This window comes from Chenopodium quinoa, unplaced genomic scaffold, assembly GCF_001683475.1.
Source record: "Chenopodium quinoa cultivar QQ74 unplaced genomic scaffold, ASM168347v1, whole genome shotgun sequence".
NCBI classification, from domain to species: domain Eukaryota; kingdom Viridiplantae; phylum Streptophyta; class Magnoliopsida; order Caryophyllales; family Amaranthaceae; genus Chenopodium; species Chenopodium quinoa.
In genome coordinates this window covers 1,121,603-1,148,442 of record NW_018742681.1, presented here as the reverse complement: position 1 = coordinate 1,148,442, position 26,840 = coordinate 1,121,603, and positions in this window count along the sequence as shown.

The window sequence follows — 26,840 nt, the reverse complement described above, 5'->3', positions numbered from 1 at the left end:
AATTGAATTTAATTAAGTTGGACTTATTTTATTTTCATTTTTTCCCTTAAATTAATTCTAAAATAAATTTAGATTAATTTTATGTCACACGTAAATCGGGATTAAAATCCCGAGAAATGGTACGCAAATCAAGGCAAAAACACCCAAGCGCCACCAAGGCTAGCCGGGCTACCTAGCAGCCCACATGTGGCTGCCTATGGTGCGCATAGGGTGTGCCTTGAGGGGCTGCTGTGTGGCAGTGGGAGCAGCGTGCTGCCGTAGTGCTAGGTGCATGGCAAGGCTACTGGAGATGCTTGTGCGTGCTGCTGGGCAGCAAGGCAGCAAGCCCCAGCTAGCCTGCAGGATGCTGCCAGGCACCAGCTAGCAAGCTGGCATGCGCAGCATGCGTAGCGAGCTGCTAGTGCTGGCTGGCGCAGCAAGCTACGCTGGGCGTGGATGCTGGCACACAACACAACAAGCGCAGCACATGGGGTTGCCTAGCAGCCATGGTGCGCACCCACCAAGTGCTTGTGTGGGGTTTTTTTTTTGTTTTTTTTGCTTGATTTTGAGCTATGTAATTTTGAGAAAATTTTTGCCGTTTTAAATTATTTATGTGATTATTTTAACGAGGTTAGACCTCGGTTTTTTCCGGCTTTTGCGAAATTTTTGATTTTTACAAATTATGGGTTCTGCCAACTTAATTAATCGGATTAATTAAGTATGGATGCAGAATTTAGTGGGAGCTTAGTTATTTACGTGAGCAATTTGCTTTTAGAAATAATGAATGAAACAACTTTGACTAGTTTTAATTAGGCGCATTAATTGGATTAATCACCTAAGTTAGTTACTAGTTTTGCGTGTAATTATTTATTTCGTAATATGCATGGGCCATTCACAAATAGTGAATGGTTGAGTGGAAGATTGTTTTCAAAACAAGTTATTGAAAATGGCAACTAGTGGGGCCCGACTAGGGTAGAAAATACGGACTGCGTTCCGTTATGTATTTTTGTAAATCTAAATACGGTCTGCGAAACGTTAAGTATTTTGTACTATTAGATTAATCTTAGTCGTACTAGCTAGTTATTTTATTTTGGCCAAGATGTCTCAAGACGACGTTTCGATGAAGACGAGCCAAGATGAAGACCCATGGAAATTGAAGATTTCAAGGGGTCATGCTAGTTGCCAAATGCATCTATTTTATGCTTTATATATATTATTGTTATATATGAATGTTAGATGCATGTCTAGGATTTCATATGTTGCGACGATTAGTTAAGTTCACTTAAATCAAACCCACATAGAAACCCTAGGTCCCTTAATAATATTGAGCTAAAATTTGCCGTCCCAAGAACAACACTTACCGAACTAATGCGCGTATGTGATGGGCTACGCCAAAGCGAGGCATCACTACTTCCCTAGGAACGTAAGGTATACTAGGTATACAAGTTGTCTTGGTTAAGCTCAACGATATCAGTAAGGAGTCTCTAGATATCATGGCAAAAGAGATAAAATGTCAAGGATGCATTAGATGCGACATTTTATCAAACTGAGAGTAGCTTGGAGCTATTAGCAATTGGATTGCTTACCTTAAGATATTTAATGATTAAGACAAGCCAAAGCATGCTTAACCATTTCTTGATCTTTGGGATCTTGGAATCATTATATTCTCGCCTAAAAGGGACAATTTTATAAATGCGAGGATATAATGCTCAATAAGATTGAATATATGCATGAACGCTTTTAAATTTCAACTTATTGATTTATGAATGGTTTTTCATTTCAAATTCTTTCAATTGTAGAACAATGTCTGCAAGTAACTCAAACAATAACCAATTCTCTTTACACTCAATTCTCGACAAGGAGAAGTTGAGCGGGCCAAACTTTCTTGATTGGCAAAGAAATCTGCGCATTGTACTAATGCAAGAGCAAAAGGAATACGTCCTTGATGAGGAAATGCCTGACGCTCCCAATGAGGAGGTCACTCAGGCTGCCCTTAACCGATGGCAAAGTGCCAATCGGGATGTCAAATGCATCATGTTGGCCACTATGTCTCCGGACCATCAAAAGACTTTCTTTGAAAAGGAGACGGCTTTTGAGATCATTTCTGAGCTTCAGAATATGTTTCAAGAGCAGGCCCGAACTGAAAGGTTCGAAACCCAAAGGTAGATCCTTGAGAGCAAGCTCAAGAAAGGAGAGCCAGTCAGCCCGCATGTCCTCAAAATGATTGGATTATTTGAGAACATGGAAAGGCTCGATGCTGGGTATTCAACCGAGATGGCAATTGACATCATTCTCCACTCGCTTCACAAAGGCTATGATCAGTTCAAGATGAACTATAATATGCATAGCATGGAGAAAACCCTCACCGAGCTTCATGGTATGTTGAAGCAAGCCGAGCAAACCCTCAAGGATGAGGGTAAGCATGACATGCTCATGGTGAGGAAGGGCGAACCATTCAAACGTCCGGGCAAGAATAAGAGCTTTAAAGGGAAAAAGAGAAATTTTCCGCCTAAGTCAAACACTGCCAAGGGCAGCAAGGACAAGAAGGTAGCCTCTTCTAAGTCCGATTCCAAATGTTTCTACTGCAACAAGAAGGGACATTGGAAACGGGACTTCCTCAAATTCAAGGAAGATAAGAAGAATGGCACCGTTGCTTCTTCATCAGGTATTTTTGTTATAGACTTAAACTTCGCTAGCAAAACATCATGGGTATTAGATACCGGATGTGGCTCACACCTTTGTTCCAATGCTCAGGGACTAAGGATAAATAGGAGGCTAGAGAAGGGAGAGGTCGAGCTTCGGGTCGGCAATGGAGCAAGAATGTCTGCCGTCTCCGTTGGAACTCTCAGTTTGTCATTGCCCTCTGGGATTATTTTAGAACTTGACAATTGTTATCATGTTCCTAGAGTTACCAAAAACATTATTTCAATATCAGCATTGGACGCCAAAGGTTTTGAATTTCGAATTAAGAACAATAGTTGTTCATTTTATTTCGATAATGTTTTATATGGTAAAGCACATTCAGAAAATGGTCTTTATGTGCTTTCTCTTGACAAACAAGTCTATAACATTGATGATACCGCTAAAAGGGCTAAGACCATCGAGTCGAATCAAACCTACTTGTGGCATTGTCGTCTTGGCCATATTAACGTCAAATGCATCAAGAAACTTCTACAAGAAGGTGTTCTTGACTTATTTGACTTGGAGTCGTTTGAAAATTGCGAAGGATGTCTATTAGGCAAGATGTTAAAACAGCCATTCTCCAAGTTGGGAGAAAGGGCAAGTGACTTATTAGGTCTAATACACACGGATGTATGCGGACTAATGAGTACACTCGCAAGACAAGGTTACCGATATTTCATCACCTTCACCGACGATTTTAGTAGATATGGCTATATCTACTTAATGTCGAATAAATCTGAATCTTTTGAGAAATTCAAAGAATTTCAGAATGAAGTTGAAAATCAACTTGGCCAGAATATTAAAGCACTTCGATCGGATCGAGGTGGCGAATATTTGAGCCATTAATTCAACGATCACTTGAAAGAAAATGGTATTCTTTCAGAGTTGACACCTCCTGGAACTCCTCAATGGAACGGAGTATCCGAACGGAGGAATCGAACCTTGTTAGACATGGTTCGATCAATGATGGGTCTTGGTGAACTTCCTATCTCTTTCTGGGGACATGCGCTTCAAACCGCGGCACTAACACTGAACCGCGCTCCGTCAAAAGCTGTTGAAAAGACTTCACATGAATTATGAACTAAGAAACCTCCTAAGTTGTCTTTTCTCAAGATTTGGGGATGCGAAGCATATGTCAAGCGATTAATTTCGGACAAACTTCACCCCAAATCGGATAAGTGTTTCTTTGTGGGATATCCAAAAGAAACCAAAGGGTATTACTTCTACAATAAATCCGAGAACAAAGTATTTGTTGCTCGTGATGGTGTCTTTTTGGAAAAGGAACACCTTTCCAAAATGACAAATGGGAGGAAAATCGAACTCAACGAAATTTGAGAGGACGAGCAACAATGTCAACCTGATAAAACTGACAATCTAGGTGCTTTGGAAGCAGCTGGGAAGATTGGTCAGAATTAAACAGACAATGTAAATGCTCAACCTATTACCCTTCGTAGGCCGCAACGACAAAGATCTCAACCAGACAGATACCTTGGTATTGTCTTAACCGATGATCAGGACATCCTAGTTATGGATGGAGATGAGCCAGCGACATACAAGCAAGCTATGACGAGCCCCGACTCTGCTAAATGGCAAGAAGCCATGAAATCCGAGATGGACTCCATGTCTGAAAATCAAGTCTGGGACTTGGTGAATTTGCCCGAGGGTTACACACCCATTGGTTGCAAATGGATCTTCAAATTGAAGACAGACAAGAATGGAAATGTATCGATATACAAGGCTAGACTGGTGGCAAAAGGTTTAGACAAGTCCATGGGATTGACTATGATGAAACCTTTTCACCGGTTGCAATGCTAAAGTCTGTCCGGATTATTCTAGCGATTGTTGCATATTACGATTATGAAATATGGCAGATGGATGTCAAAACCGCCTTCTTGAATGGGATTTTGGAAGAAACTGTGTATATGACACAACCAGAAGGTTTTGTCGATCCTAGCAAGGCTGGAAAGGTTTGAAAGCTTAAGAAGTCCATTTATGGACAAAAGTAAGCCAGCAGGAGTTGGAATCTGCGATTTGATGAAGCCATCAGCAAGTTTGGTTTTATCAAGAATCCAGATGAATCTTATGTATACAAGAAGGTCAGTGGGAGTGACATCGCGTTCCTAGTCCTATATGTCGATGACATACTGCTCATTGGAAACAGCACAAAATTACTGGAGTCCATAAAGGGCTGGTTGGGAAAGTGCTTTTCAATGAAGGACTTAGGAGAGGCACAGTACATATTGGGCATCAAGATCTACAGGGATAGATCTAAGAGGATGATTGGATTGAGCCAGAGTACTTACATTGATAAAGTACTGGCACGAATCAACATGGAAAATGCCAAGAGAGGGCATCTACCCATGTCCCATGGCGTAACTCTCAGCAAGATACAGTGTCCACAGACACCTGTTGAGCGAGAGAGAATGGATTAGATTCCATATGCTTCGCTAATTGGGTCGATCATGTATGCCATGATATGTACCAGGCCAGATGTTTCGTATGCCTTGAGTGCTACGAGCCGATACCAATCAAACCCAGGAAAGGCGCATTGGACTGCGACCAAGAATATCCTGAAGTACCTGAAAAGGAACAAGGATAAATTCCTGGTTTATGGTGGCCATAAAGATCTGGTTGTTGAAGGTTACACCGACGCTAGCTTCCAAACTGAAAGAGACGACTTCAAGTCACAGTCAGGGTACATATTTTGCCTAAATGGAGGAGCATTTAGCTGGAAGAGTGCCAAGCAGAGCACAACTGCAGACTCTACAACTAAAGTCGAATACTTTTCTGCTTCAGAAGCTGCTAAGGAGGCTGTTTGGATTCAGAAGTTCGTCAACGAACTTGGTGTTGTACCCTCCATCAAGGGTCTGATAGATCTCTACTGTGATAACAATGGAGCTATCCCTTAGGCCAGAGAGCCAAGAGAGCACCAGAAGGTCAAACATGTCCAGAGGCGATTTCACATGATAAGGGAATGGAAATCCGAAGGGGAAATCAGAATTTGTAAGATCGGCACAGATGATAATGTGGCCGATCCTTTGACTAAACCTTTGCCTCAAGTGAAACACAACAAGCACGTTGAAGCAATGGGAATCAAGCACATCGGAGACTGGCTTTGAAATTCCCTGTACATGTGTTTTAATTAAACTGGTTGTTTTAATGCATGACACTGTATTGAAACCATTCATTAATGGAGTAATTATTTTTGTTCAAAATTATCATTCACTCCATTGCTATTTAATTGTGGTTTAGAATTAAATAATGAGTCCATTCGATTTATGGAAATATTCAAAACGGGGTATCAAGACCATGTCTTGGATAAAGAAACACCTGTTAAGTGAACATTGAATATTGAAATCGAAAGTTATCCCTAATCGAGGTCATCTAACTGATGGACGATTAATGACCAACATAGATTAGTGTGTAGTATGATTTACAGCACCGTTTCTTGTGCTGCAAAGACATGATGGTCATAAATCATTTGCACAGGTGCCAGTTTGGAACTGCACTGGATCGACCTATGAGAGTGCTTTAAGAGATTCAAAATTGTCATAAGTACATTTCTTATTATAGCTATCGGAACTCGTTTCCTCGACCATGAGTATTGTGAAGTTTTCTTGTTTGAGAACTAATCTCTTTGGTGTTGCCTAACGTCTGCCGTAACTGGGGATCATAATGGGAACACTCGGGAGATTAGGTCCTCTTAGTAAGAAAAACTTACAATGCGAGACTGGGAATGTCCCCCTATTAACAATAGGGAATGTGTCTTTGTTGTTTGCATGGCCGTGCTCAGATGGATTTTAAAAATCATCGGCTTATTGACAGTCGAACTCAGAGATCGAGAAACACTTCTGAACGTAATAAGGATGACGATGAATCTTACCTTATAATTCACGAAGAGACATTAAGTGACATAGGAAATGGGCTATACACTACATGCACACTTTTCCGGAAGGACAAGTGGGAGATTGAAAGGAATGGTGTCCTTCCAACAAGTGTATTATTCTGATAGAGGGTTCAGAATTATTACAGAGCTAATTCTTCAGTAAGGTCAAGTGATCGGAATGCCTAGGTGGAGGCCGCTTCCGATCAGTAATATTAAGGTATAATTAATATTACAGCTTAATCTTAACTGAACCCTTCGGGTTGAACCCAATCGAACAACCGATCCGAGACGACGAATTAATCCAAAGGATTTAATGAGTCGACAGAGTTTACGAATACAGACGTCGGATATCGAGCCTAGGGCGTCGAGACCGAGCGTCGCAAAATCACAAGCGACAAGTACGAGCTTAGCCGTAGCTAGGCTACGCTAGCTCATTGCAGCCCTAGAATCATGCCTAGGCGCCATCGCAGCCCTAGCATGATGCCTAGGCGCGCATGGCAGGCCACACGCACCAAGAACAACCATCTCAGTGCTGGGCATTGGCGCATGTGCGTGTGCGTGCATGCCTAGCACCATCGCAGGCCATAGTGTGCCTCGCACCATCGCAGGCCATAGTGTGCCTCGCACCATCGCAGGCCATAGCATGCCTCGCACCATCGCAGGCCATAGCATGCCTCGCACCATCACCCAACACGCATGCTAGGCCCTTGCGTTCTTAGGCACACTGGCTGGGCTAGTAGTGCGTGTGGTGCGTATGCGTGTTGGTGCGTATGCATGTGGTGCGTATGCGTGTAGGCGAGGAGTATGCTGGGTGTGCGCTGCTAGCAAGTGCGTGGGCCTTGGCTAGCATGGTTGTGCGTAGCAGCATGTGTGTGCGAGGGATTGCGTGGGAGTGCTGGGCCAGTGCCAGCATGCTAGCACAACACAGCACTAGCACGCAGCACCAGCGCCAAGCATCACCCAACACCAGCACGCATTAGCTGGCTGGGTTGCGAGGCTGCTGGCTGGTGCTAGCTGGCAGCGCTAGCTGGCACGCTAGCTGGAAGCCAGCACAACCCTCCTTGAGGCTGATTGTGTGTGGGTGTGGGGACCAAGCAAAGCCTTGGGGAGCAAGGATATGGTCCCCCCCACCTAACCTTGGGCATCACTCATAAGCATATAATTATGCCACTTGTCGCGTTGTGATTGATCTTAATTATTTATTTAATTTAGAATTAAATAAATTATTGATTTTACCAGCTCTCCCACATTGGTGGAAGAATGGAAATCATGGGTGCATTTACCTATAAATACCAAAGGCATGGGTATTGGGAAAAACACAACCTTGTGTGGAATTAAAAGGTCACTCTTGATTTGAGTAAACCTTGATTCGTAAAACTCATAGTTTTATTTTTCCGGGTCTCGACTAACCTTCGAGACTTAAGACGCTCGGGTCGGGTTCGAGGGTACGATCCCGTTGGAGACCTCGTATTTTCGGGGTTCAAGTAAGAGCTCATAGTTGAGCGAAGCACGCGTCAAAGGTATAATCTTTTATCCTTAATTATGTTTTAGTTATGTTTTGCTTGTTAATTGCATTTATTATGGGGGCGGGTCTTGGCGGGTTTCTTTCCGCGTAGTGTGGGTCACTACGTAACCCAACTTGTACTCCGGTAAGAAAGATTTGGATGATTCTGGAGACCAGGATTATAATTGTTGGAGTATGGGTTATTTTGCCTATAGGTTTGAAAGGCATTAACTTGCTCCATGGAACTCCTACAATCTTGTGCCCAATGACCTACAATTCCACAATTTTCACAAAAAGTATCGTTAGTATTATTGACAGCAGAAACATTAGCTAAAGAAGTAGGAATAGCAGTACTAATACTATCTAATTTTTGGCAAATAGAGGTTAATTGAGCTTGCACAAAGGGTACTGAATCGACATTATGTTTCCCCTTGTTTGCAAAACCTCTAGGATTCCCGTATTGGGAATTATGAATTGTCATCTCTTCAATAACTGTTCCTGCTAAGTCTTCTTGGAGATTCATAAATCTTCCGTTGGCTGCTGAGTCAAGAATTGATCTGGATGTATTTCCAAGCCCGTTGTAGAAGGCTTGGATTATCTGCCACTGCGCCAATCCATGATGGGGACACTCTCTCTGTAAATCCTTAAATCTTTCCCAAGCTTCATATAGACTTTCATCAGCTTCTTGGGCAAAATTTTGGATTGAACTCCTTAATAAAGCTGTCCTCTCTGCAGGGTAATATTTATTATAGAAATTTAAAGCAAAAGTATCCCAGTTAGTAATACCAAGTGCAGTTCTATTCAAACCATTGTACCACAATTTAGCTTTACCAGTTAAAGAAAAGGGAAAAAGATTCTCCCTGATTTAGTCCTGTGTGACCCCAGCTTGCCTAATAGTATTGCAATATTGGCAAAAATCCAAGATGTGAAGATTTGGATCTTCACCCTTAGCTCCGCTAAATTGCTTCCTTTCGATCATGGTAATAAACTGGGGTTTAATCTCAAATTGTACTCCCTCGAGATCGGGTGTAGGGGCAAGGTGTGGAAAATCTTCCAGGGACGGCTGCGAATAATCGCTGAGCTTACGAGGTGGTTGAGACGTCATCTCTGATTCTAGTTCTAAAAAGACTTTTGTATCACTAGAATCAGATGGGGGTTCCAAAGGTGTAATACCCTCGGAAGTAGCTCGTACTTGTCTAAAAAGGTTCTTCTGTCTATGAAAAGAACTTTCAATTTCAGGATCGAATGGAATGTAACCTGATCTAGAACTCCTGGGCATAAACACAGAACTAAACAGACAAATATGAGAAACTGTCTCAAAGAACTTGCGTTCTCTGAGACTAAAGAAAATAATCTAGACTACAAAAATAATCACAAATAAAAATAAAACCGTTTCCCCGGCAAATTTTAACAGGTTAAAGTCGTATCACCTAATCAAAAGTAATTCCTAAAACCACTAACTAAAATAGATAGGGAAGTAGGGTCGAATCCACGTACAGGGAACCAAGTCTTTCTACTCCTAATTAATTAAAAAAATTTAAATTATCAAGTAACCAAATTGTTTTTAATGAGAATTAAATTAATAATTGAAATAAAGAAAATTGAATAAGGGAGGAAAACAATAATAAAAGGCCTAGGGCATAGGTTCACCAATAAATAATATTCCAGGGTAAAACATAACAATCAATTACCAATGCATCAATTAATCAGATTATAAAGGGCTTTCGCTACGTATTTCAATCACAACATTAATCTACCGGTATTAAATCGCATCTCTCGAATCTTGACTTAACCATTTATAAATTAACCTGCCTATTGAAACTAAGCCTAAACATTATCATCTCTCGAATCTCGAATCAATATTGCATAACTCATACAATTAAACCAGGCCTAATCTAATTGCATAACATTAAATCAATCAATAGGAAATCAATCAAGCATTAACAATCAACAATAATAAATTATCCCTTCATATTATTTATGGATCCCCATAACCCTAGAATTAAACTACTCACACATAATTAAATCTAAACTAATCAAAGCAATTAAGCAAGACATAATTAATCTAAGCAATAAAATTACTGAAAATAAAGGGGACGAAATCGTTACCAAAATAAATGGAAATGATGAATTGTATAAATCTCAAGAGTGTAGAGAGAGAAAGTAAGAGTATTAACAAAAGCTTAAACTAAATCCGAAAATTAAGTAAAGAGTGTAAAAACGTGCCTAACTTCCTAAAAACAAAACGTATTTATACTTAGGCTAAAAAGATAAAACAAATTAAATAAAACTCTTCAGAAACACGTGCCCAGTCGGGCAGAGCTTCGCCCGGTCGGGCGCGCCTTTTTGATCCTCTAGTCTTCACTCGCGCCCGGTCGGGCGTGCCACAGGGCGAAGAGTCTTTTTTCCTTCAATATGTCTCGCCCGGCCGGGCGCGCCTCAGGGCGAGGGCTTACCCGGTCGGGCGAAGCTTCAGGCAGACATGGACCTTTACTTTTGGGCTATTTTTCTTGGTCCAATTCCGGGTTTCCTCTTGGGTCTTGAGTACTTGGTCCATTGTCTCGATCTCTTCTATGACGAGCCCTTAATTACCGATTTGATGACTCCAACCGTCTTAGGCTATGAAATACGGTCATAATTCTCCAATGCTCGTAGTGGCTTATCATAAGTCTGGGAAAATGCTCTAAATCTGCAATTTCCTATAAAATAGTACCAAAACTACGAAAACATTAGAAAACGCATATTAGTAATAAAAGTGACTCCAAAGAGCCAATAATACTCCTAAAAATGACCAAGGGACAGGGGTAAATCACTATATAAAATGAACATATCAATAGCAGCATCAGAGTTCACCTTAATTACATTAGGAAGCAAAGTAGTCCAAAAAAAAGCAAGTGGCTGAGCCGTATTAGGAAGACTCCCCACCTCTTCTGCCAGTTCAAACTCCTGAACAAGACCCACGACCCTACAAATACTATCATTAATATCCTTCCTCTTTCCCTCGAAAGTCCAAGCTTTTCTACGAAGCCAAATTCCTCAGACAATACTCCTAAATATATCCCACCAATGATGATCCTTATGAGTATCATGAATAGAACAACACCAGTCATCAAAATTCTCCGCCATAAAACTCCCCACAAACAATCTCAAAGGTGAAAAATACCAGATCAAACTTGCTCTTGGTAGAGAGCAAGCATATGCATAGTAGATTCCTGGTTCTTGCCAAACATTGGGCATAAAGTCTTAATATCCATACCTCTACCAGCAAGAGTAATACGAGCAGCAACTGCCCCTTGATAGTATGCCAAGCAAAATTTTTAATATTTTGAGGAATATTAGCATTCCAGATTAAACTGCAGTCAAATTTGCGATTGTTTGTGGACGTTGTAGCCTCCTCTCTTGCTTGATTCATAGCCAGCAGGTTGAATGCACTCTTCACCGTGTATACAACGTCTTTAGAGTAATGCCAGGTCCACACATCCTTGTTATCAAAAAGAGGAATGGGAATATTACAAATTTAAATTTCCTTCACATCTACTTAAGAGAACCACCTACTAAGAACTTGAGTGTTCCACCTTCTGTCATCCCCTAGCTCAAGCACATAATTAGGTTCATCTTCAGCATGTGTTAGGGTCGTGCATAGAGTAAACCCTGCATAGAGTAAACTTAAGGAGATTAGTGACCCAAGGATCCTTCCATATGTGAATGGAGGTTCCATCTGATGAAGGATATTTTAGGTCGTTGGATTCTAAAACACCTTCAATCAAACAAAGATTTATGATACCTAAACCTAACACTAAACAAGAGTCTAGTGGCAAGTCAAGGGTCGATCCACGGAGAACGGCTAATCACCACTATCATTACCAACAACTAAGCTAGGCCAATAAGGGGTAAGAAATGACAGCTAACACTACAAGACTAGACTAGACTGAGACAAAAGCTAAAAAACTAAGAAAATGGTTAGGTATAGTATTCACTCAAGCATAAATAAAGCATAGAATTGAATCGAAATGTGAACTAAGCAACTCATACCAATGATTTAAAGACATAATCTAACCACATGTCGGGGTCAATTGCTTTCTTAATTCGACCAATAACCTACACTATCGTCATAAGCTACGCAAATCAAGGTACTATTCAAGACAATCATTCAATGGAAATTCCTAAGTCACGCCATCGCATTAACCTAGTTCAATCCACCCAACTACTACAATTGATAGGCCTCTCAAATGAAATAATTGGTAGACATGGAAAACAAAGCATTTTAATCACAAACAAATCAATTCCAAACCCTAAGACATGTTCAAGATTCAACTACACCACAACCATCCCCTTAATGAGGTAACTACTCACCGGGATGGCCTCCTTGTCCTCTTTGGAGACGGTCTTCAGCATGGCCTTAGAGTACTGCTGCACATCCGGCCACCAGGGAGATAGATCTGCACCAGAAAGAGATGGTGAGAAAGCTACATATGCGTCTCCAATAGATTACTGGCTGCCAGAGAAACCTTCTGACTAAAGATGAGAATGTGACATGACCCGCATGGGCCAGCCAAGCTCAAAGGAGGAGTTAAAGGGGTCAGCGGTACCTTGGGGACGAGGCTGAAGGCTTAGATTGCCTGCAGCCGCTGCAAAACCGCTTGCAGCTTTGGGTGGCTAGCCACCGTTCGGCACCTCAGAAGCACCCGACTGGAATGAAAGGTCAAACCCAAGACTGACATTTCTGATGCTCTTCCCCCCAACAATCAGACGGTGTTTATCAAGCAGAAGCTTTGGGACCGTCTGAGCAAAAGCTGTTTTTCTGGACTTGTTGGAGCTGGTGTCCACCTCACTAGGCCTTGGTCTAATCATTTTGGAGAGTGACTTAGGAGCGTTGTCTCCACCCTGAAAGAGCCAGGCATTAGTCATAGAGTCGGTTCAAAACTATGCATATATAAATAAGGAAATGGAGAGAAAAGGGGACAGGCGGTTTATACCTGGCCTTTAGCCGCCAGTGTGGCTCTCTTCTTCTTCGTATTCTCTTTGCGGATTCTACTTCAGAGTGAGCAGGAGTTTTTGAAAGGAATGGTGTCCATCCAACAAGTGTATTCTTTCGATAGAGGGTTCAGAATTATTACGGAGCTAATTCTTCAGTAAGGTCAAGTGATCGGAATGCCTAGGTGGAGGGCGCTTCCGATCAGTAATATCGAGGTACAATTGATATTACAACTTGATCTTAACTGAACCCTTCGGGTCGAACCCAATCGAATCACCGATCCGAGACGACGAATTAATCCGAAAGGATTTAATGAGTCAGCAGAGTTTTACGAATACAGACGTCGAAAATCGAGCCTAAGGCGTCGAGACCGAGCGTCGCAAAATCACAAAGCGACAAGTACGAACATAGCCCTAGCACCACACTGGCCTAGCCATGTGGATGTTAGGCTAGTTCAGGCTAGCATGCACTTAGCATGGCTAGGCGCAAGCCCAAGCACACTAGGTGTGCTAGGCAACCCATCGCAAGTGCTATGCGCACCATAGCACACCATCGCAGCCCATCGCAAGTGCTATGCGCACCATAGCACACCATCGCAGCCCATCGCAAGTGCTATGCGCACCATAGCACACCATTGCAGCCCATCGCAAGCTAATGAGCATCACTAGGCGCACCATGCGTGCCCTAGGATGGCTGGGCACCATCGCAGCCCAAGTAGCATCACTAGGCGCACCATGCGTGCCCTAGGATGGCCTGGTGCCATAGCGGCCCTAGCACAATGCTGGGCGCATGGCAGGACCACACGCACCAAGCACAGCTAGTGCTAGGCACTAGCGCATGCGTGTTGCGTGGTGCTTGGGCGAGGCATGTGCGTGCATGGTGCATGGTGCATGGCCGAGGCTGATGCGTGTGGCTGTGCGAGTGTGTGCGAGGGGGCTAGCAAGCTAGTAGCGTCAAGCCAAGCATGCGTGGCTTACTAGCAGCACGCATGCTAGGCATTGCGTGCGAGAGGGGCTGATGCATGGCGCGCATGATGTGCGAGTGTGATGCGTTTGGCTGGAGAAGTGAGAGGCCAGCATGCGTGGCTCGCTAGCAGCACGCATTCTAGGCCATGCTAGCAATGGTGCGAGACAATGGTGCGATGCATAGCACCAGCGCCAGCACGCACCAGCTCATTGCACTGGCACGCACCAGTGCCAGCACGTAGCACCAGCACAGCCCAGCAGCAGCATGCACTGGCTGGCTGGCTGGGTGCTGGGCAGCAAGGCGATGCTAGCTGGCAGCCCTAGCTGGCATCCAGCTAGCCCACCTTGACCCGTTTTGGGCATTCGGTGCGGGGACCAAATTATGGCCTTGGGGATCAAGCCAATGGTCCTCCCAAGCCTTGGTCCTCACTTGGCTTTCTCTATTTATGTGCCATGTGTCGATTTGTGATTGAATTGATTAATCATTTAATTTTGGAATTAAATAATTATCATTTTACCAACTCTCCCCAATTGATGGGAGATTGGAAATCAAGGGATCATTTCCCTATAAATACCAAGCTTGGGTATTGGGAAATGGACAACCTTGAGTGGAATTAAAAAGGCAACTCTAAGCAAGAGTAAACCTTTGATTCGTAAAACTCATAGTTATATTTGTCTGGGTCTTGACTAACCTTCAAGACTTAGGACGCTCGGGTCGGGTCGAGGGTACGATCCGTCGGAGATCTCGTCTTTTTGGGATTTTGAAGTAAGAGCTCTTTGGGAGCGAAGCACGCGTCAAAGGTGTAATTCTTGTTCTTAATCTTGTTTGATTAAGTTTATTATGCTTGTTAATTGCTTTAATTAAGGGGCGGGTCTTGGTGGGTTTCCTTCCGCGTAGTGTCGGGTCACTACGAAACCCTATAGCGGTATCGGAGCCACGCTCCTTTTAATTTTTGCAATTATTCTTTAATTAAGGTGTTTTAACAGAATTTAATTTTTTGGTTCATGTTCATCTAATTAGATTAGATGCTCGTTTTAATTAGTTTTTAAAACTCGATTTTATTTTCGATTTGGCTGTCGAACCCAGATTTTGGCTCAAAAATAGTGATTTTTGGGTGGAATCGACATTCTGGAACTGTTTCATCCCTTTTAGAATTGTCCAGAAGCCAAATTCGAACCAGAAACCCAATTTTTCTGGGGTTTTTCAACGAAAATTTTAATTCTTTTTAAGCCTTGATTAATGCAAGCATTACAAGGTTAAATTAAATGCAAATTTTCATCACTAATCTACTGGTTTTAAAATATACCAATTTATCACATAAACTTGTTTTTCACAAATTTTGAAAATAAATTGTAATAAAGTGTGAAAACTTGTTGTGATTTTGTATTTTAAGTTCCCAAATAATGTTAAAGTTCTAATCTTTAAAGGTTTAAATGATTGGAACCCTAACCCTAAATTCCATGTTGAACAAAGTTTGGATTTTTTCATGTTTGGTTGATTAAAATCCATCAAGTTTAATTACTTGTGAGTAAAATTTGATTAATCTTCATATTGGAAGATGTAATCTTGGTATTTTTACACAAGTATGCAAGTTGGAAAATTTTATCATTGGATGGTTAATTTATTTTTCCAACTCCCATTTGTCAAATCCATTATTAATTTGCATATTGGCAAGATTAATTTTGGACATAGCTCATTTTATTTTAAGCATAAAGTTAGACCTAATTTTGTTCAAAATTGAAATTTTGGATAAATTTAGGCTTATGCACCAAATAAATAAATTTATTTAAGTTAGACTTAATTTTATTTTATTTTCCCTCAAATTAATTGTAAAATGTAATTTGGAATTAATTATTGTCACACACAAATCGGAATTAAATTTCCGAGTAAAATGCACGCAAAACGATGCAAAACCGCAAGCGTCACCAAGGCTAGCCGGGCTGCCTAGCAGCCCACATGTAGGCTGCCTGTGGTGCGCATATGGCTGTGCATCGTTTGGTGCGTGGCTGTGTGGCGAGGGATGCTACGGCTGGGCTTGGGCAGTGGCCTTGGCTGCTGGCTGCTTGGAGGCGCTGCTGGGCAGCGTGGTAGCAAGCACCAGCCAGCCCCCACTTGTTGCTAGGCGCCAGCATGCGTGGTGCTGGCCAGCGTAGTGTGTTGTGCTGAGCGCAGCATGGTAGCACCAAGCGCCAGCCCAGCCTCTTCAATGGTGCTAGTGCATGTGTAGCGTGAGCTGCTGGCGGGCTTGTGCTGCTGCTAGGCAGCGAGGCAGCAAGCCCCAGCCAGCCAGCCAGCACACACTGCCTTAGCAGCCATGGTGCGCCATGCATCATAGGCTAGGGCCATGGTGCGCACCCACCAAGGGTTTTGTTGGGTGGTTTTGCTTAATATTTGAGCTATGATTTTTGCATTATCCCGTCTTTAAAATATTTTTGGTAATTATTTTAACGAGGCTAAAAACCTCGATTTTTGATTTTGCAAAATTTTGACAAATTATGGGTTATGCCGACTTAATTAATCGGATTAATTAAGTACGGATGCAGAATTTAGTGGGAGCTTAATTAAGTGCGTAAGAATTTTGCGTTTAGAAATAATGGATTAAACCACTTTGACTACTTTTAATTAGGCGTGTTAATTGGATTAACCACCTAAGTTAGTTACTAGTTTTGCGTGTTTAATTATGTATTTCGTACAAATAGTGAATGGGTGAATGGAAGATTGTTTTCAAAACAGGTCTTTGAAAATGGCAACTAGTGGGGCCCGACTAGGATAGAAAATACGGACTGCGTTCCGTTATATATTTTTTTAAATCTAAATACGGTCTGCGAACCGTTAAGTATTTTTGTACTATTAGATTAATCTTAGTCATTCTAGCTACCTTCTTTTATTTCATTTTGGCCAAGATGTCTCAAGACGGCGTTTCGACGAAGACGAGCCAAGATGAAGACCCATGGAAATTGAAGATTTCAAGGGGTCATGCTAGTTGCCAAATGCATCTATTTTTATGCCTTATATATTGTTGTTATATATGATTGCTAGATGCATGTCTAGGATTTCTATTTTGTTGCGACGATTAGTTAAGTTTGCTTAAATCAACCAACATAGAAACCCTAGGTCCCTTTAATAATATTGAGTTAAAATTTGCCGTTCCAAGAACAACACTTACCGAACTAATGCGCGTACGTGATGGATTACGCCAAAGCGAGGCATCACTACTTCCCTAGGAACGTAAGGTATACTAGGTATACAAGTTGTCTTGGTTAAGCTCAACGATATAAGTAAGGAGTCCTTAGATGTCGTGCCAAAAGAGATAAAATGTCAACAGTGCATTAGATGCGACATTTTATCAAACCGAGAGTAGCTTGGAGCTATTAGCAATTGGATTGCTTACCTTAAGATATTTAATGATTAAGACAAACCAAAGCATGCTTAACCATTTCTTGATCTTTGGGATCTTTGAATCATTTTATTCTCAGCCATAAGGGACAATTTTAAATGCGTGGATAAAATGCTCAATAAGATTGAATATATGCATGAACGTTTTAAATTTCAACTTATTGATGTATGAATGGTTTTTGCACTTCAAATTCTTTCAATTGTAGAATCATGTCTGCAAGTAACTCAAACAATAACCAATTCTCTTTGCGCTCAATTCTCGACAAGGAGAAGTTGAGCGGGCCAAACTTTCTTGATTGGCAAAGAAATCTCCGCATTGTACTAATGTAGGAGCAAAAGGAATACGTCCTTGATGAGGAAATGCCCGATGCTCCAAATGAGGAGGTCACTCAGGCTGCCCTTAACCGATGGTAAAGTGCCAATCGGGATGTCAAATGCATCATGTTGGCCACAATGTCTCCGGATCTTCAAAAGACTTTCTTTGAAAAGGAGACAGCTTTTGAGATCATTTATGAGCTTCAGAATATGGTCCAAGAGTAGGCCCGAACTGAAGGGTTCGAAACCCACAGGCAGATCCTTGAGAGCAAGCTCAAGAAAGGAGAGCCAGTCAGCCCGCATGTTCTCAAAATGATTGGATTATTTGAAAACATGGAAAGGCTTGATGCTGGGTATTCAACTGAAATGGCAATTGACATCATTCTCCACTCTCTTCACAAAGGCTATGATCAGTTCAAGATGAACTATAATATGCATAGTATGGAGAAAACCCTCACCGAGCATCATGGTATGTTGAAGCAAGTCGAGCAAACCCTCAAGGATGAGGGCAAGCATGACATGCTCATGGTGAGGAAGGGCAAGCCATTCAAACGTGCGGGCAAAAAGAAGAGCTTTAAAGGGAAAAAGAAGAAATTCCCGCCTAAGTCAAAATCTGCCAAGGGCAGCAAGGACAAGAAGGCAGCTTCTTCTAAATCTGATTCCGAATATTTCTACTGCAAGAAGAAGGGACATTGGAAACGGGACTGCCTCAAATTCAAGGAAGATAAGAAGAACGACAACGTTGCTTCTTCATCAGGTATCTTCGTTATAGACTTAAACTTCGCTAGCAAAACATCATGGGTATTAGATACTGGATGTGGCTCACACCTTTGTTCCAATGCTCAAGGACTAAGGATAAGTAGGAGGCTAGAGAAGGGAGAGGTCGAGCTTCGGGTCGGCAATGGAGCAAGGATGTCTACCGTCTCCGTTGGAACTCTCAGTTTGTCCTTGCCCACAGGGCTTGTTCTAGAACTTGAAAACTGTTATCATGTTCTTAGAGTGACCAAAAACATTATTTCAATATCGGCGTTGGACGCCAAAGGATTCGAATTTTAAATTAAAAACAATAGTTGTTTTATTTATTTTGATAATGTTTTATATGGTAAGGCACATTCAGAAAATGGTCTTTATGTGTTTTCACTAGACAAACAGGTCTATAACATCGAGAATACTGCCAAAAAGGCTAAGACCATCGAGTCGAATCAAACCTACTTGTGGCATTGTCGTCTTGGCCATATTAACATCAAACACATCAAGAAACTTCTTCAAGAAGGTGTTCTTGACTCATTCGACTTAGATTCGTTTGAAAATTGCGAAGGATGCTTATTAGGCAAGATGATAAAACAACCATTCTCCAAGTTGGGAGAAAGGGCAAGTGACTTATTAGGTCTAATACACACGAATGTATGTGAACCAATGAGCACACCCGCAAGACAAGGTTACCGATATTTCATCACTTTCACCGACGATTACAGTAGATATGGCTATGTCTACTTAATGTCGAATAAATCTGAATTTCACAAAGAAGTTGAAAATTAACTTGGCAAGAAAATTAAAGCACTTCGATCGGATCGAGGTGGCGAATATTTGAGCCATGAATTCGACGATCACTTGAAAGAAAATGGCATTCTTTCAGAGTTGACACCTCCCGGAACTCCTCAATGGAACGGAGTGTCCGAACGGAGGAATCGGACCTTGTTAGACATGGTTCGATCAATGATGGGTCTTAGTGAACTCCCTATCTCTTTCTGGGGACATGCGCTACAAACAGCAGCACTAACACTGAATAGAGCTCCGTCAAAAGCTGTTGAAAAGATTCCATATGAATTATGGACTAAGAAACCTGCTAGGTTGTCTTTTCTTAAGATTTGGGGCAAAGCATATGTCAAGCGATTAATTTCGGACAAACTTCACCCCAAATCAGATAAGTGTTTCTTTGTGGGATATCCAAAAGAAACCAAAGGGTATTACTTCTACAATAAATTCGAGAACAAAGTTTTTGTTGCTCGTGATGGTGTCTTTTTGGAGAAGGATCACCTTTCCAAAATGACAAGTGGGAGGAAAATCGAACTCGACGAAGTTCGAGAGGACGAGCAACAATGTCAACCTGACAAAACTGACAATCTAGATACTTTAGAAGCATCTAAGAAGATTGGTCAGAATCAAACAGACAATGTAAATGCTCAAACGATTACCCTACGTAGGTAGCAACGACAAAGATCTCAACCAGATAGATACCTCGGTATCGTCTTAACCGATGATCAGGACATCCTAGTCATGGATGGTGATGACCCGGCGACATACAAGCAAGCTATGACGAGCCCCGACTCTGCAAAATGGCAAGAGGCCATAAAATTCAAGATGGACTCCATGTCTGAAAATCAAGTCTGGGACTTGGTGAATTTGCCCAAGGGTTACACACCCATTGGTTGCAAATGGATCTTCAAATTGAAGACAGACAAGAATGGAAATGTATCGATATACAAGGCTAGACTGGTGGCAAAAGGTTTAGACAATTCCACGGGATTGACTATGATGAAACCTTTTCACCGGTTGCAATGCTAAAATCCGTCCGGATCATCCTAGCGATTGCTGCATATTACGATTATGAAATATGGCAAATGGATGTCAAAACCGCCTTCCTTAATGGAATTTTAGAAGAAACTGTGTATATGACACAACCAGAAGGGTTTGTCGATCCAGGCAACGCTGGAAAGGTTTGCAAGCTGAAGAAGTCCATTTATGGACTAAAGCAATCCAGCAGAAGTTGGAATCTGCGATTTGATGAAGCCATTAGCAAGTTTGGTTTTATCAAGAATCCAGATGAGTCTTGTGTATACAAGAAGGTCAGTGGGAGTGATATTGCATTCCTAGTCCTGTATGTCGATGACATACTGCTCATTGGAAACAGCACAAAATTGTTGGAGTCCGTAAAGGGCTGGTTGGGAATGTGCTTTTTAAGGAAGGACTTAGGAGAGGCACAGTACATATTGGGCATCAAGATCTACAGGGATAGATCTAAGAGGATGATTGGATTAAGGCAGAGTACTTGCATTGATAAGGTACTGGCTCGATTCAACATGGAGAATGCCTAAAGAGGGCATTTACCCATGTCCCATGGCGTAACTCTCAGCAAGAAACAGTGTCCACAGACACCTGTTGAGCGAGAAAGAATGAATCATATCCCATATGCTTCGCTAATCGGATCGATCATGTATGCCATGATATGTACAAGGCCAGATGTATCGTATGCCCTGAGTGCAACGAGTCGATACCAATCGAACCCAGGAGAGGCGCATAGGACTGCGGCCAACAACATCCTTAAGTACCTGAAAAGGAACAAGGATAAATTCCTGGTGTATGGAGGCCACAAAGAACTGGTTGTTGAAGGTTACACCGACGCTAGCTTCCAGACTAACAAAGACGACTTCAAGTCACAGTCGGGGTACATATTATGTCTGAATGGAGGAGCGTTTAGCTGGAAGAGTGCCAAGCAGAGCACCACTGCAGACTCTACAACTGAAGCCGAGTACTTGGCTGCTTCAGAAGATGCCAAGGAAGCTGTTTGGATTTGCAAGTTCATCAGTGAACTTGGTGTTGTACCCTCAATCAAGGGGCCGATAGATCTATATTGTGATAACAATGGAGCTATCGCTCAGGCCAGGGAGCCGAGAGAGCACCAGAAGGTCAAACACGTACGAAGGCGATTTCACATGATAAGGGAATGGAAATCCGAAGGTGAAATAAGAATTTGTAAGATCGGCACGGATGATAATGTAGCCGATCCTTTGACTAAACCTTTGCCTCAAGTGAAACACAACAAGCACATTGAGGCAATGGGAATCATGCATGTTGGAGACTGGCTTTGAAATTCCCTGTACATGTGTTTTAATTAAATAGGATATTTAATGTAAGACACTGTATTAAAACCATTCATTAATGGAGTAATTAATTTTTGTGCAAAATTATCATTCACTCCATTACTATTTAATTGTGGTTTAGAATTAAATAATGAGTCCATTCGATTTACGAAAATATTCAAAACAGGGTATAAGACCATGTCTTGGATAAAGAAACATCTGTTAAGTGAACATTGAATATTTAAATCGAAAATTGTCCCTAATCGAGGTCATTTAATAGATGGATGATTGATGACCGCCATAGATTAGTGTGTAGTATGATTTACAGCACCGTTTCTTGTGCTGCGAGGACGTGACAGTCATAAATCATTTGCACAGGTACAATTTGGAATTATACTGGATAAGACCTATGAGAGTACTTTAAGAAAATTTAAATTTTGTCATAAGTACATTTCTCATTATGACTATCGGAACTTGTTTCCTCCGACCATGAGTACTGTGAAGTTTTCTTGTTTGAGTACTAGGCTCTTTGATGTTTCCAAACGTCTGTCGTAACTAGGGATCATAACGGGAACACTCAGGAGACTATGTCCTCTTAGTAAGAAGAACTTACAATACAAGACTGGGATTGTCCCCCTACTGACAATAAGGAAAATGTTTTGTTGTTTACAAGGCCGCTCGAAGAGCGAGAATGTGAAAATACATGGCCGTGCTCAGATGGATTTTAGAAATCATGTGCTTATTGACAGTCGAACTCGGAGATCAAGAAACATTTTTGAACGTAATAAGGATGATAAAGAATCTTACCTTATAGTTCACGAAGAAACATTAAGTGACATAGGAAATGAGCTATACACTGTATGCACACTTGTCCGGAAGGATAAGTGGGAGATTGAAAGGAATGGTGTCCTTCCAACAAGTGTATTCTTCCGATAGAGGGCTCGGAATTATTACGGAGCTAATTCTTCAGTAAGGTCAAGTGATCGGAATGCCTAGGTAGAGGCCGCTACCGATCAGTAATATCGAGGTACAATTGATATTACAACTTGATCTTAACTGAACCCTTCGGGTCGAACACAATCGAATCACCGATCCGAGACGACGAATTAATCCGAAAGGATTTAATGAGTCAGCAGAGTTTTACGAATACAGACGTCGGAAATCGAGCCTAGGGCGTCGAGACCGAGCGTCGCAAAATCACAAAGCGACAAGTACGAACATAGCCCTAGCACCACACTGGCCTAGCCATGTGGATGCTAGGCTGGTTCAGGCTAGCATGCACCTAGCATGGCTAGGCGCAAGCCCAAGCACACTAGGTGTGCTAGGCAACCCATCGCAAGTGCTATGCGCACCATAGAACACCATCGCAGCCCATCGCAAGTGCTATGCGCACCATAGCACACCATCGCAGCCCATCGCAAGCCAATGAGCTTCACTAGGCGCACGATGCGTGCCCTAGGATGGTTGGGCACATCGCAGCCCAGGCAGCATCACTAGGCGCACCATGCATGCCATAGGATGGCCTGGTGCCGTAGCGGCCCTAGCACAATGCTGGGCGCATGGCAGGACCACACGCACCAAGCACAGCTAGTTCTAGGCACTGGCGCATGCGTGGTACGTGGTGCTTGGGAGAGGCATGTGTGTGCATGGTGCATGGTGCATGGCCGAGGCTGATGTGTGTGGCTGTGCGAGTGTGTGCGAGGGGGCTAGCAAGCTAGCAGCGTCAAGCCAAGCATGCGTGGCTTGCTAGCAACACGCATGCTAGGCATTGCGTGCGAGAGGGGCTTATGCGTGGCGCGCATGATGTGCGAGTGTGATGCGTCTGGCTGGCGAAGCGAGAGGCCAGCATGCGTGGCTCGCTAGCAGCACGCATGCTGGGCTATGCTAGCAATGGTGCGAGACAATGGTGCGATGCATAGCACCAGCGCCAGCACGCACCAGCGCATTTCACTGGCACGCACCAGCGCATTGCACTGGCACGCACCAGCGCCAGCACGTAGCACCAGCACAGCCCAGCAGCAGCATGCACTGGCTGGCTGGCTGGGTGCTGGGCAGCAAGACGATGCTAGCTGGCAGCCCTAGCTGGCAGCCAACTAGCCCACCTTGACCCGGTTTTGGGTATTGTGTGTGGGTACCAAATTATGGCCTTGGGGATCAAGGCAATGGTCCCCCCAAGCCTTGGTCCTCACTTGGCTTTCTCTATTAATGTGCCATGTGTCGATTTGTGATTGAATTGATTAATCATTTAATTTTGGAATTAGATAATTATCATTTTACCAACTCTCCCACATTGATGGGAGATTGGAAATCAAGGGATCATTTCCCTATAAATACCAAGCTTGGGTATTGGGAAATGGACAACCTTGAGTGGAATTAAAAAGGCAACTCTAAGAAAGAGTAAACCTTTGATTCGTAAAACTCATAGTTATATTTGTCCGGGTCTTGACTAACCTTCAATACTTAGGACGCTCGGGTCGGGTCGAGGGTACGATCTGTCGGAGATCTCGTCTTTTCGGGATTTTGAAGTAAGAGCTCTTTGGGAGCGAAGCACGCGTCAAAGGTATAATTCTTGTTCTTAATCTTGTTTGATTAAGTTTATTATGCTTGTTAATTGCTTTAATTAAGGGGCGAGTCTTGGTGGGTTTCCTTCCACGTAGTGTCGGGTCACTACGAAACCCTACAGTTTTGTCTTGGGAAAGCATCCTTCTAGCGGTTTCTGCAAAAGTCATCGTCTGTTAGATTATCAAGCAATAAATTACAAGTTAAAAACACTAAAGGCAACATAATATTTCCGGATACATGCCCTAAGTACGTCTGTCAAATCTGGGGCTTAACCCGCAGGTGGACAAAAACGCCTCATCACTTAAAAACTCATGTCTAGGTACCCAATTTTTGGGTACACTTATTAACTCCCCCGGTTGAGAGAGCGGTGGTTGTAATTTCGAAAAACCCCGCCTCTATTATTTTCTCATAGTCCTCATCTAGGACTTGTGGAAATCTACATTTCTGCCCCAGCAAATTCGGCTTTCGGTTGTACGTGCGGAGTTCATAGTTCTCTCGCTCCTTGGTAGTAGAAACCAGATAGAACCGGTTCTTCCAATCTGACTACTTAGACGGTTTGTCTAGGGTCATCAAGTATTTTGGGTAGGTGGTCAGGGTATACCATGCTCTCCACTCGCTTGGGCTACGGCCTAGATAATGCATGTTGGCAAGGGCCTCCCAGCCGGGATGGAGACCCTGCATCTCACAGGCGCTGATGTAGCCTAGGATGTAAACACAGGAGTTTGGGGTTAATTGCCACACGCCTAGGCCATATCCTCGCAGGATACCCTTTATTGAATCATGGAGGGGGAAGCGGAGACCGGCTAGGAAAGCCGCCTTATAGAAGCCGAAATAGTGGTTTGCGTTAGGCTGGTCATCTTTCAAAGCTATGGTCCCCATCTCAAGCGGCACCCGGATGACATAACCCTCACCAAGAGGACATTTGGACGTGAAGGCCTCCAGGTGCTTCTCCATGTTTACCCTGTCTCTGGCAGAAACATGGATCCGGAAAGGGTCCCCCTCATTATTCCACTTAGATCTCTTCTCTGCCTCACTATCCTAAACCGGTGATAGTGAGCTGCTGCTCTCTTTAGAGCTTGACCTAGACACAGAGGCGGACTCACTCCCATCTCTTTCAAAGAAGCAGCCTCATCCGCCTCCTCAGCTCCATATATAGAGACGACTTCTTCACCGTCTCCATTCTCAGATTCGAGGATCCCGTCACTAGGAGTGCATCAATTGGGGATCCTCTTGCTTCCTCGGCCTGTTCTACCTCAGGCGGTGCATATTTTTTGCTCTCTTCCCTATACTCCGGATCTACAGCCGTCCACCTAGTCCTAGCCATAGTGTCCTGTACAGACACGGAGACGGTCGGATTGGGAGACGAACAAGAGTGATCCCAACACCTAGAGACAGCATCCCCAGTCCTAGACTCAGCCGTACTAGGGGAATGGCTGCCCTTTAAACTATGCTGTGTCATGTGTGCTGTTGGTGAATCCATTTATTGAATTATATGTACACAAACGGAAATATATGAAAGAGCTGAAAAGTGAAAGGAATAGTGTCCTTCCAACAAGTGTATTATTCCGATAGAGGGTTCAGAATTATTACAGAGCTAATTCTTCAGTAAGGTCAAGTGATCGGAATGCCTAGGTGGAGGCCGCTTCCGATCAGTAATATCAGGGTACAATTGATATTACAGCTTAATTTTAACTGAACCCTTCAGGTCAAACCCAATCGAATCTACTATCCGAGACGTCGAATTAATCCGAAAGGATTTAATGAGTCGACAGAGTTTTACGAATACAGACATCGGAAATCGAGCCTAGGGCGTCGATACCGAGCGTCGCAAAATCACAAGCAACAAGTATGAGCGTAGCCGTAGCTAGGCTAGGCTAGCTCACAGCATGCCTAGGTGCACCATGTGTGTGCTAGGCGCACCATGGTGTCCTAGGCACCATCGCAGCCTAGGCACACCATGGAAACCCATCGCATGCAAGCGTGGGTGCCTAGGTGCGCATGGCAGCCATCGCAAGCCACCACACCCATCGCAAGCCCATGCGCATCACTAGGCACACCATGCGTGGCCTAGGATGGCTGGGCACTGTCGCAAGCCTAGGCTCTCTATCGCAGGCCCTAGAATCATGCCTAGGCGCTGTCACAGCCCTAGCATGATGCCTGGGCACCATCGCAGATCAACACATGGCAGGACCACACACACACTCCAAGCACAGCCATCGCAGTGCTAGGCACTGGCGCATGTGCGTGTGCGTGTGCGTGCCTCGCATCAAGCACAACCATAGCAAGTGTTGGGCACTGGCATGTGCTAGTGCGAGGATGGCTAGCAATGCATGTGATAGTGCTTGCGTGCGTGCCTTCGCATGGCAACACAAAGCACATCATGCTAGCAACGAGCACCAAGCCCAGCATGCGTGGCTCGCTAGCAACACGCATGCTAGGCCTTGCGTGCATGGTGCGCTGGCTGGGTAGCTGTGCGAGAAGGGGCTATGCGAGAGGGGCTGGTGCGAGAGATTGTGTGCGAGAGCACTAGGCTAGCAGCATCAGCGCCCAGCAGCTCGCAGCATGCTAGCACTGATGCGTGCTAGGCCAATGCGTGCTAGCACTGCTTGCTAGCACACCAAGCTGGCTGGCTGCCCAGCCTTGGTGCTAGGCGCCAGCTGGCAGCCTTGGCAGCCAAGGCAGGCTGCCAGCCCAGCTGCCCATGTGGTGGCGGTT